Genomic DNA, 9,716 nt, shown 5'->3' on the forward strand with positions numbered 1-9,716 from the left:
TTATCTATACTATTAATTGGTGAATACACTTAGAGATAAAAGATAAAAAAAAAAGTATGCCATACAATGCCAAAGACAATTAGGTAAGTTTAACCAAGACACACGGATCCTGGGCGACCGAGATACTTATATTCAGATCCAGTTTAGTTGAGTATCTCGCCAATCATTTACTCATGTAGCCAATCAGGCCCAATCGCCTGCACAATTTTTTTTTCTTTTAAAGATTAATCAATATAGTATAAGGTAAATCCTTAAAAATCGCATCAAAAAATACACAATCAACATTTATTACGATATTGTATTACTATTAACCGGTGAACAATTAAAACCTTTTAATTATTATTGAATTACAGATATTATCATGATGTCCATATATTTCACCATGTTTTACCTTAGTTTATTTACCCTTTTTGCATGATTTACTAGCCAGTTTTATTATTATTGAGTAGTTTAAGGTCACTTTGTGCATTGAATAGGATTTGCATTGCATGTGCATGGTTTTATGCATAATCAGGTGATTTCGACCCGAAGGAGCATGGAGAAGTGCTGAGGAAGAGTAGAGCCAACAAGTGAAGCAGACAAAGAGGCTAGAGCAGAAGAGAATCAAGGTCCGGAAGTCCACTCGACCACCACACTCGACCAGACACTCGACCGTGTGAGGAGAGGGACTCGACCACCAGAAGAAACAGAAGAAGAGGTCACTCGACCATGCAGTCGACCGAGCACGTGGTCGAGCTGACCGAGCCGCCTCTCTATTTTGTTTTCTAGCCATTTTAGGGCTTCCCTTCCTTCCTATATATATCTATTGTACTCTATGGCCGCCCACAAGTCTTTTTTAGGGAAAAGTAATATCTTGTAGCTAGAGAAACCTAGTTTTTACCCTTTTGGGAATATTTGCTTTTTTTACATCATCAGCCATTTTTATTGTATTTTTCTCTAGATTTTCATACTTTGTTGGTTCCATAACTTTCTGGGTATTGAGAATCTGAGTTTACTTCTTTGTTCAATATTGTTCATCTCTCGCTTATCTTTCTGATCATGTCTGTTTTAGCAATTTCTGGATTTGTGTTCTTCATTAGGATTTTTAGATCTGATTAGTGGCTTAGGATCTTAGAGATGGGATAGGTTGGTAAAGAGATATGTTTATCTAGATTGTTTAAGCTTGATTGTTTATAGATCCTTCCTGGGTTAGCTGTGATCATTGTCTATGGATAGCTTTTGTGAAGTTCGTTAAACAATCTGGGTAAGCTTAGCTTGATACCAACCAATTAACCCCATCTTTAGGATTTATTTGCTCATTGTTTGTTACTGCTTTCATATTTAATCATTTGTCATCGTTTATTTTGCATCTCTGTTCTTTGTTTTGCTTTTGTTCTTCTGTTATGCACCACTCGACCACCTGCTCGACCATGCACTCGACCGAGTGCACATACTCGAGCGCCATTTTACTTCCTTGTTTATGTTCTGTTTAATTCCAGTTTGCTCTTAATTGCATTTGTTATTAGTTTTCTCTTGCTTAGCATAGTTTATTGCACTTGTTCTACAATTTAATTTAGCATTAGTATTGTCTTAAGTGCCTTAGTTCATTGCATTTCATTATTGTCATTAGGTTGTTAGAAACAAATCAACTTGATATTTGGCTTAACTTGAATGCACTGATCACATCTTGACTGCTTACATATCACACTCTTTATGGATTGACATCCTTTATGCTACAACATCATAATAGTATTGAAACACCTTGCATACATTCTGATAATCTCTGCTTATATCTCTAATTGCATGTTTGCATATATTCATTCATAAGTAGATACTTGAAAAAGTTCTTGTTTCAATCACAAATATGTTTCCTAAAAAAGATTTGCGAGTAATATATTTTACCTAACAAGCATATAACTAAATCTTTCGAACTTCTAAAAATCATAACAACTAACATTGATAACAATCACTATCCCTAAATCCCTAACAAATTCAATCACTACATAAAATATGGGCATTGATAGCAGAAAAGCATAGCACAGTTTTCGCAAGTGTTATCGTTGATAAAATTTTAGAAATAAGTCTATATAATAGCATTTTTAAAACGCTACACCTAAAAGTATGTAAGCGGGAACCAAAAATCACTCTTTCCCCTAACACTTAATAAAAATTGACTAAAAATTCCCCCACTACACGTAGAAGTTCTAGAGTCAAAAAGAAAAAGAAAATAAAAACCATCTCTCTTTTTTTTTTCTCAACCAAGGAAAACCTGAATCGTTTTATTTCCTTCTTTTCTCTTCCTCATCTCCTTCACACTTCTTCTTCCTCTCTAGGGTTAAGAGTAGGGAGAAGCCAAGGTTTTGGCTAAGCAGCCATGAGTGAGACGAGAGATAAGCATTGCAACGACGTAATCAACAGGGAGAGAATGAATTGAAGCTGTGATGAAGTCTTTGAGCTTGTCGACAACAAACAGTCGTTTGAAGATCTGGTGACAGGAGTGTGAAGAAGAGTAAAGGCACGGCGGAGGCGTCTTTTTCTCTTAATCTCGCCGAGTAAGTTTATGAAAGGGGATCTAGGGTTTTATTCTAATTTTGCTTGATTTAAGTTTAAGATCTAAGATTTTTTATAAGTTCCTCCTCTTCTACAGCTCATAGATTTCTTATTTCTGTTGAAGATTTCTGCAGTTATTGAGTACAAGCCAGAAATTTCGAATTGGATCAACCTAATTGGATTCGTCGAGCAACCTGTTCAGTTCGGTCCTTGCTCCGATGGAAATTTCTGGGCTGGAACTGTGATTTCTCAGCGTTTGGGTTCAAATTTCATCTAGTTTCTGGTACATTTTTTGAAAGCATGAGTGTGTTGTTGGTAATTTGTTTGTGTATTTTCCATGTTTGAAACAGTTTAAGTTGGTAATCACGCTTCTATTCTAGTGATTTGCTGAGATAAGCTCTTTCTAAGATTTTCGATGCTTGAGTCTGGAGTTTGGTGATGTCGATTTGAAACTGGTTATATAAATCTGCCTCTGTCTCTATATGTTTGTTTATATTGCAGAATCTTTGAATTTGACCTTAACTTGATCTGTATATGAGAGTCTTTTACTTCTTCTCCCATGGTGATATTAGCTTTTTCATATATGAAACTTCAAATCTGTTGCTAAGAGCTTATGTCATATTCTTTCTTGTAACTTGACCCAATTTCTTAAGATTTTCTTTCCTCTTCAAAGATCTTACCCGCAAGATCCAATCTTCCGAATCTCGAGGCCGTTGATGATAGTATTGTGGATCGTACCGTCATCGGAGGTTGCTTCGAATCTCTTCTGGTAAAGGTAAAGTCTCTCTGTTTATTTTCTAAAACTTATGAGTGTCTTTATTTCTGGTTATTGCAGTGATGACTGTAGTATGTAGAGAGTGGACCTAGAGCTTTGCAGTATCTTGGCTTAGATGGAGACAAAGGAGCTACAAAACAATTTGGAAAGGCTCAAGCACGAGCTGCTGAATTAGAGAAGCATGTGAGACTTTTATGTTCAATAATTATATCTGTTTTATACGCTAGAATATGCACACGGAATCTGATTTTTTTTTGTGATGCTACTTCTGTCATTCAGCTAGACGTACTTTTTGGAGCAAAAGAACAAGGAGAAAGATTCCACAGAAACTCGGACTAATGAAGCTGAGAAGAAACTAAGTGAACTTAACTCCAGCCTTGACAAAGTATTTCTGCTTACATCCCTTGTTTCATTTTCTCCTTTCACAGTTCCATTTTTTTTTCTAAGAGGCATGGTGAATGCTAAGTTACGTTTTTTTTTATCTCAGCTTTGGCTAGACTTTGTTTGAAGTTGAGCTTAAAATATTTCTATGCTCTAACCCTCGTCATTTATGCTATGTTTACCAATGCAGTTTCCATTCTTATCTATAGTGTTTGATGAAGTCTAAAGCAAGTACTGTACTAGTGGATGTATCCGATTCTGTTGTAGAAAACAACACTCAATATGCTGTAGATGGAACTTCTCAGACAGTGACACTCAATCCTTTCCCCCACCAACGTTTCTGCCCTTCAGGTTATTTGTAAGAATTTGTTGATTTGTGGTGTTAGTTTAAGATTTGAATCGATGTTATGTTAGACTTGTTTTGGTTAATGTTATGTAAGACTTGTTTTGGTTAATATTATGTAAGACTTGCTTTGGTTAATGTAATGTTAATGAGATGTATTATATTTTGAGCCTTCTAGAAAGTTTTTCTTATATATTGAATTTTTTGCAGAAGCTGTATATGATATATAAATGAAATATATTATAGCAACAATATATTGCTACAGTTTACAAAATCATAGTACAAATATTTCGCTACAATTAATTTTAATATAGCAAATAAAAAACGCTAATAATAATTTTAATATAGCAAAAACATGACGCTATTATAGAGAGACAATTAATAGCATAGGAAAAAAACGCTATTGTATGTGCCCTTCTAAGATAGTACTGACAAAGACAGCGTTTACGAAATTGTTATCTAAACGATATAATAGCGTTTTTTGTGTGCTAAGAATACGCATATTTCTTGTAGTGAATGTTTTCAATATATTAAACATGATCCTTCATAACACCTATAATTTAGTCAAATTGCAACATTAATGAGATGCAAAATTCATATGTTTCCAAATCAGTGCCTAATTAACGAACTATTAGAAAAATCTATCCAAGCAAATTTTTTTATTTTGGAGAAATACCTTTGGATGACACTACTTTGGGTTTTTGTTCCAAAAATACCACACATGCTGAAATGTTCCTAATCTAGCATTTTTTAATATTGCCCTATTAATAAAAAATAATATTTATTATTTAAAAAAACTCAAAAAAATCAAAACCGATCTCTCTTACATTTTTCTCCGGCGAAGCTTGTGATGAATTTTCCGATCTGAGATCTTCATTTCTGATCTCAGATTTTTCATCAAGACTAAATCGCTCAACTGAAGCTTTAATTAATCGTTACTTTGATCCCGTGAAGCTTCAATCAGGTGCTAAATCGATGGCTATCATCAATTTCTCTTTCTTCTTCTTTTTCTTCTTCACCTATCGCGATTTCCGAGTTTCAAATTGTGGGGTTCTTTGAAATTTAGGAAGAAATTTTGACTTGTGGTTCTATATAGAGAAATTAGCAGATTCTGTAGTCTTATTGTTTTGTGATTTTGGTTTTTCATTGGCTTGATTGTAGTGTTGTGTTTTTTCAGGAATGTACCATCCACAAAATTCAAGCGATTCATTTCTGATGTAATTGTAAGTTTTTCTGTTTGATTAACTAAAGAATGAATAGAGAATAGAAATGAATCTTTTTTGTGGGTGTTATCGGTATTCAAACATCAATTTTGCTGTAGTATACATATGAATTCTGGTTGGTGCTATAATGTTTTTGAAGGTTTGTCTAAGTTGTGTATGTAATTATAGGTATGATGTAAGTATGGTGGAGATATACTCTGTTAATGGTAGAAGATTCTCCACCGATCTTTATTCTCAATGATCGCCAAGTGTGCACTTCATCAGAAAGATACAAGGAAATCCTGAAATAGGACGTTTGTGTGTATCAGTAAGTAATATATACATGACTCTTACTTTTGTTTTAACTGTAACTTTCTTATACTTAATTTGTCATAGTGATATAACTTAATTCCTCCTGTCGGAATTTGATCAATCATTTGGTAATGACATCTCAGTTTCTAAGCTACATTGTGATACATGCTCAACCACTGAAAAAGAAAAGACCAATAATTTATTTTTTTTGCCTACTGCTCGAGATCCTATTCTGGTCCCTACAGGAAGTTTACATCCGACTTCACATGAAACACACAAGGTTAGATTCCTCAACATAAGTTTTTAAACAATATTCATATATTTTTAGGAAGACCTTCCTAAATCATAAAATGATGAATATCAAGAATTCTAAGGATGATATTCCAGCTATAATTACTTGCAAATGTCGTTTTCATTTACTAATATATGTATTTTTTTCTATTGGAAGTGATTTCTCTAGGACATATAGTGATAAGGAGATGTCAATGGCTGAAAAAGGAAAATGATTTTATTCAAAGCATTTGGTTCCTGCTCCAGATCCTATTCCTATATCTATGGTAAGTTCACATTCTACTAGAGGGGCTGATGATATATATGTGAACAAATATTTCAAGAACAAGGAAGAGGTGATGTTGAAGATGAGAAAGTGGACACTTGAATGGAAGTTTGAGTTCAGATGCCTATGGTCAAACAAAACAAGAGTTGTTTTGGGATGTGTTGATGATAAATGCAGTTGGAAAATGCGTGCGACTAGGGTACTATCATCTGAATTCTTTGTGGTGAAGAAGTATTGTCATGAACACAATTATGACACAACCCACAGAAATGGTAACGATAGACAAGCTACTGCAAAATTGCTTGGGAGTTTTTACTGCAGCAACTATGGAGAAAAGAAAGTTGGATTGAAACCAAAATAGATTATGGAGTTGGTCAGGAAAGATCATGGAGTATGCATACCATACAAAAAAGTCTGGAGAGCAAAAGAGGAAGGTCAGAATTTGGTTAGAGGCACTGCTGAGGACAATTATTTAAATCTAGCGAAATGGTTGTACATGGCAAGGGAAAAAAAATCAGGAACAGTTGCTTACCTTTAGTTGGATCCTGTTGGAAAATTCAAATATGTGTTCATCGCATTTGGCTAGTCGATTAGAGGTTTTTATTTAATGAGAAGAGTGATTGCTGTTGATGATACATTCCTAAAAGGAAAGTATAAGGGAACTTTGCTAGCAGCTACTGCACAAGATGGAGATTTTCACTTATATCCAATAGCATTTGCAATTGTTGATTCAGAAAATGATATTGCATGGAATTGGTTCTTTAGGTGTCTGCTCTCTATCATCCCTGATGCACCAGATTTGGTATTTGTTTATGATTGTGCTCATTCCATTGAAAAAGCAATTTCAGAATTGTATCTAGCATCCCATCATGGCATTTGCAAATTTCATCTCCAAAACAACATCAAAGTAAAGTTCAGGAGTAAAAGCTTCTTGCTTCTTGTCGAAGCAGCAGCTAATACTTATACGTTTCAGGAATTTGAAGTTTTTTTAGAGATATATAGAATTCTAATCCAAAGCTGGCCAAATATTTAGAAGAGGCTGATTTCAGGAAGTGGGCTCGTTGTTATGCACCATCTAACCGCTACAATATTATGACAACCAACATTGTTGAGTCATTGAATTCTATGTTAAAGGATCTTAGGGAGTTACCAGTGATTTCACTTCTTAAGACAATCAGGCTAACCCTTACAACATGGTTTTATTAGCGACAGGAAAAAGCTGCCAAACACAACAAACGTGCTACACCAAATGTTACAAAGGAGATAGTATTAAGGTTCAATGATGCAATGAAACAAAATGTTTTTCAAGTGGATCTACATGAGTTTGAGGTCAAAGATGATAAGAATAAGTTTGTTGTCCACCTAAAGAACAAGACTTGTACTTGCTGTGTCTTTCACATTGATAGGATTCCTTGCACTTACGCCATTGCTGCTACAAAGCATACAAACATGGATGAATACAAACTGGTTGATCACTTCTATTTGACAGATATATGGGCTAAAGCATATGCTGAGAGCATTCATCCAAGTGGAAATGTGAAGAGTTAGGTATTTCCAGATTCTTTAGCTGTATTTTTCTGTGCACCACCACAAGCTAGGATAAAGAGTGGGAGACCGCCGAAAAAGAGAAAGAGATCAGTTGGAGAGATTGGTGTACCAGGTTCTATATCTCAAAGAAACAAGTGCGGCAAATGTGGTAGATAAGGACATAATAAAAGTACTTGCAGATTTCCAATATGATGAATTGTATGCATTTTTTTTTTAATTGTTACTAGATTTATTCAGGAACACTCTACACTCTATAGATGTAAATTTCATAGCATACTGATATTCATAAGACATTTTCATGAAGGGTATCCTGAGTTTCAAGGAGTCCTTTCTGAATATTATAAATTTTAAACAAATGTGTTTCTAAATCTCTATTGTGTGTTTGAGTGTTTCTTTGTGTGTGTGTTTTTTACCGCAACATGTTACTGTAAAAAAACATTGCATACTGAATTCACCCATTATGATGAATTTCACTAAACCTTTCCAAACCATTCAGTCTTTACCTAAGCCCTTCCTAAATATGTCACTATATAATTTAAAATTCATAACTGATTATCGAATAACAGGCTTTGGCCTACTGGTTACTCTCCCACTTGTAAATTCACGAAGTAATAGATTCGAACATCCAGGATGGCATTTGTTTTTTTGTAAACCCTTCCAAAATATTTCACTATATGAGCTTTGGCCTACTGGTTACTCTTCCACTTGTAAATTCATTATGTCGAGGGTTCAAACCTCCTGAGAGCGCATTTGAGGAATGTCATTTTGATTTTTTGTAAACCCTTCCTAAATATTTCACCATATATTTTAAAGTTTATAACTATTTCTTGAATAACAAGCTTTGGCCTACTGGTTACTCTCCCACTTGTAAATTCACAAAGTTGTGGGTTCGAACCTCTTGGATGCACATTTGAGGAATGCCATCCTGATTTTTTATTAACCCTTCCTAAATATTTCACCATTTATTTTAAAGTTTATAACTATTTCTCGAATAAAAGGCTTTGGCCTACTGGTTACTCTCCCACTTGTAAATTCACGATATCATGGGTTTGAACCTCCGTAAACCCTTCCTAAATATTTCACCATATATTTTAAAGTTTATAACTATTTCTTGAATAACAGGCTTTGGTCTACTGGTTACTCTCCCACTTGTAAATTCACGATGTCGCGGGTTCGTACCTCCGTAAACCCTTCCTAAATATTTCACCATATATTTTAAAGTTTATAACTATTTCTTGAATAACAAGCTTTGGTCTACTGGTTACTCGCCCACTTGTAAATTCACGATGTCGCGGGTTCGAACCTCCTAGATGTGCATTTAAAGAATGCCATCCTGATTTTTTTTTTTTTGAGGAATACCATCCTGATTTTTTCTCTTCCTAAATAACTTTCATTCTTTCTCTAAACTGTAAAAATACCATCCAAAATAATTTTTTTTCACAAAACACACAATTTTCTAAGTATCTTTATCATTTACTTCATAATCCCAAAACACACACCATATGGTTCCAATAAATCCATTGTAAATTATAGAATCTACCATCTGAAAAAAAATATCAACCTCTAAACATCTCAATCTTCTTAAGTATGATATCATGGTAGATATCAAAGCATAACTTGGCTCTTATTATATCTTCTGAAAGCTCTTCTTGGAGTTTACTCATCATCTCTTCTATGCCCATTGAATGACATTTTAAACTAGGATTTTTGTATGTCTCCTAGCAGGTTCAATTAACCTTATGTAGTTGTAGTACTTAAGGTGTCAATCCAAATGGGATGATGCTACCACTCAAGATGCAATCAAGAAATCACAAGTCAAGCCAATTCAAAGAGTGGTTTTATATCTAACAATCCTAGAATGCTTAGACTGCAAAAGGGAAATGAGCTACAGAACTAGAAACGAGAATGCATGACAAGAAGTAAACATGAGTAAAGGCAGAAACGAGTCTAAGCGTGAACTAAACAACAAGAACCAAAACAGTCTCAGGAATGCAATAAAAATCAGAAGGATAGGAGTCCTAAGGATGTGAGCAATTGATGTCAGTTGAGTCTCCTAGTCTATAGAGTGTT

The 9,716-nt window shown here is 34.5% G+C and overlaps 1 long non-coding RNA gene and 1 pseudogene across 4 annotated transcripts; both read left to right on the top strand.

Annotated features, from left to right (window-relative positions):
- Nucleotides 1–2,122: 2,122 nt before the first annotated feature.
- Nucleotides 2,123–4,189, top strand: LOC104707302 (uncharacterized). 4 transcript variants are annotated; one of them, XR_754612.3, is made up of 6 exons: nt 2,123–2,531; nt 2,654–2,812; nt 3,203–3,278; nt 3,365–3,487; nt 3,584–3,689; nt 3,876–4,189. It is a non-coding gene; the product is annotated as an uncharacterized LOC104707302 (long non-coding RNA). The 4 variants fall into 4 exon arrangements; XR_754613.3 differs by having other exon boundaries at nt 2,171–2,531; nt 3,183–3,278; XR_015564019.1 differs by having other exon boundaries at nt 2,177–2,531; nt 2,664–2,812.
- A 1,456-nt stretch (nt 4,190–5,645) lies between these two features.
- On the top strand, nt 5,646–6,561 carry LOC147940172 (uncharacterized; annotated as a pseudogene).
- Nucleotides 6,562–9,716: the final 3,155 nt, after the last annotated feature.

Source organism: Camelina sativa, chromosome 8 (genome assembly GCF_030686135.1).
Source record: "Camelina sativa cultivar CO46 ecotype springtype chromosome 8, ASM3068613v1".
Taxonomy (NCBI): Eukaryota; Viridiplantae; Streptophyta; class Magnoliopsida; order Brassicales; family Brassicaceae; genus Camelina; species Camelina sativa.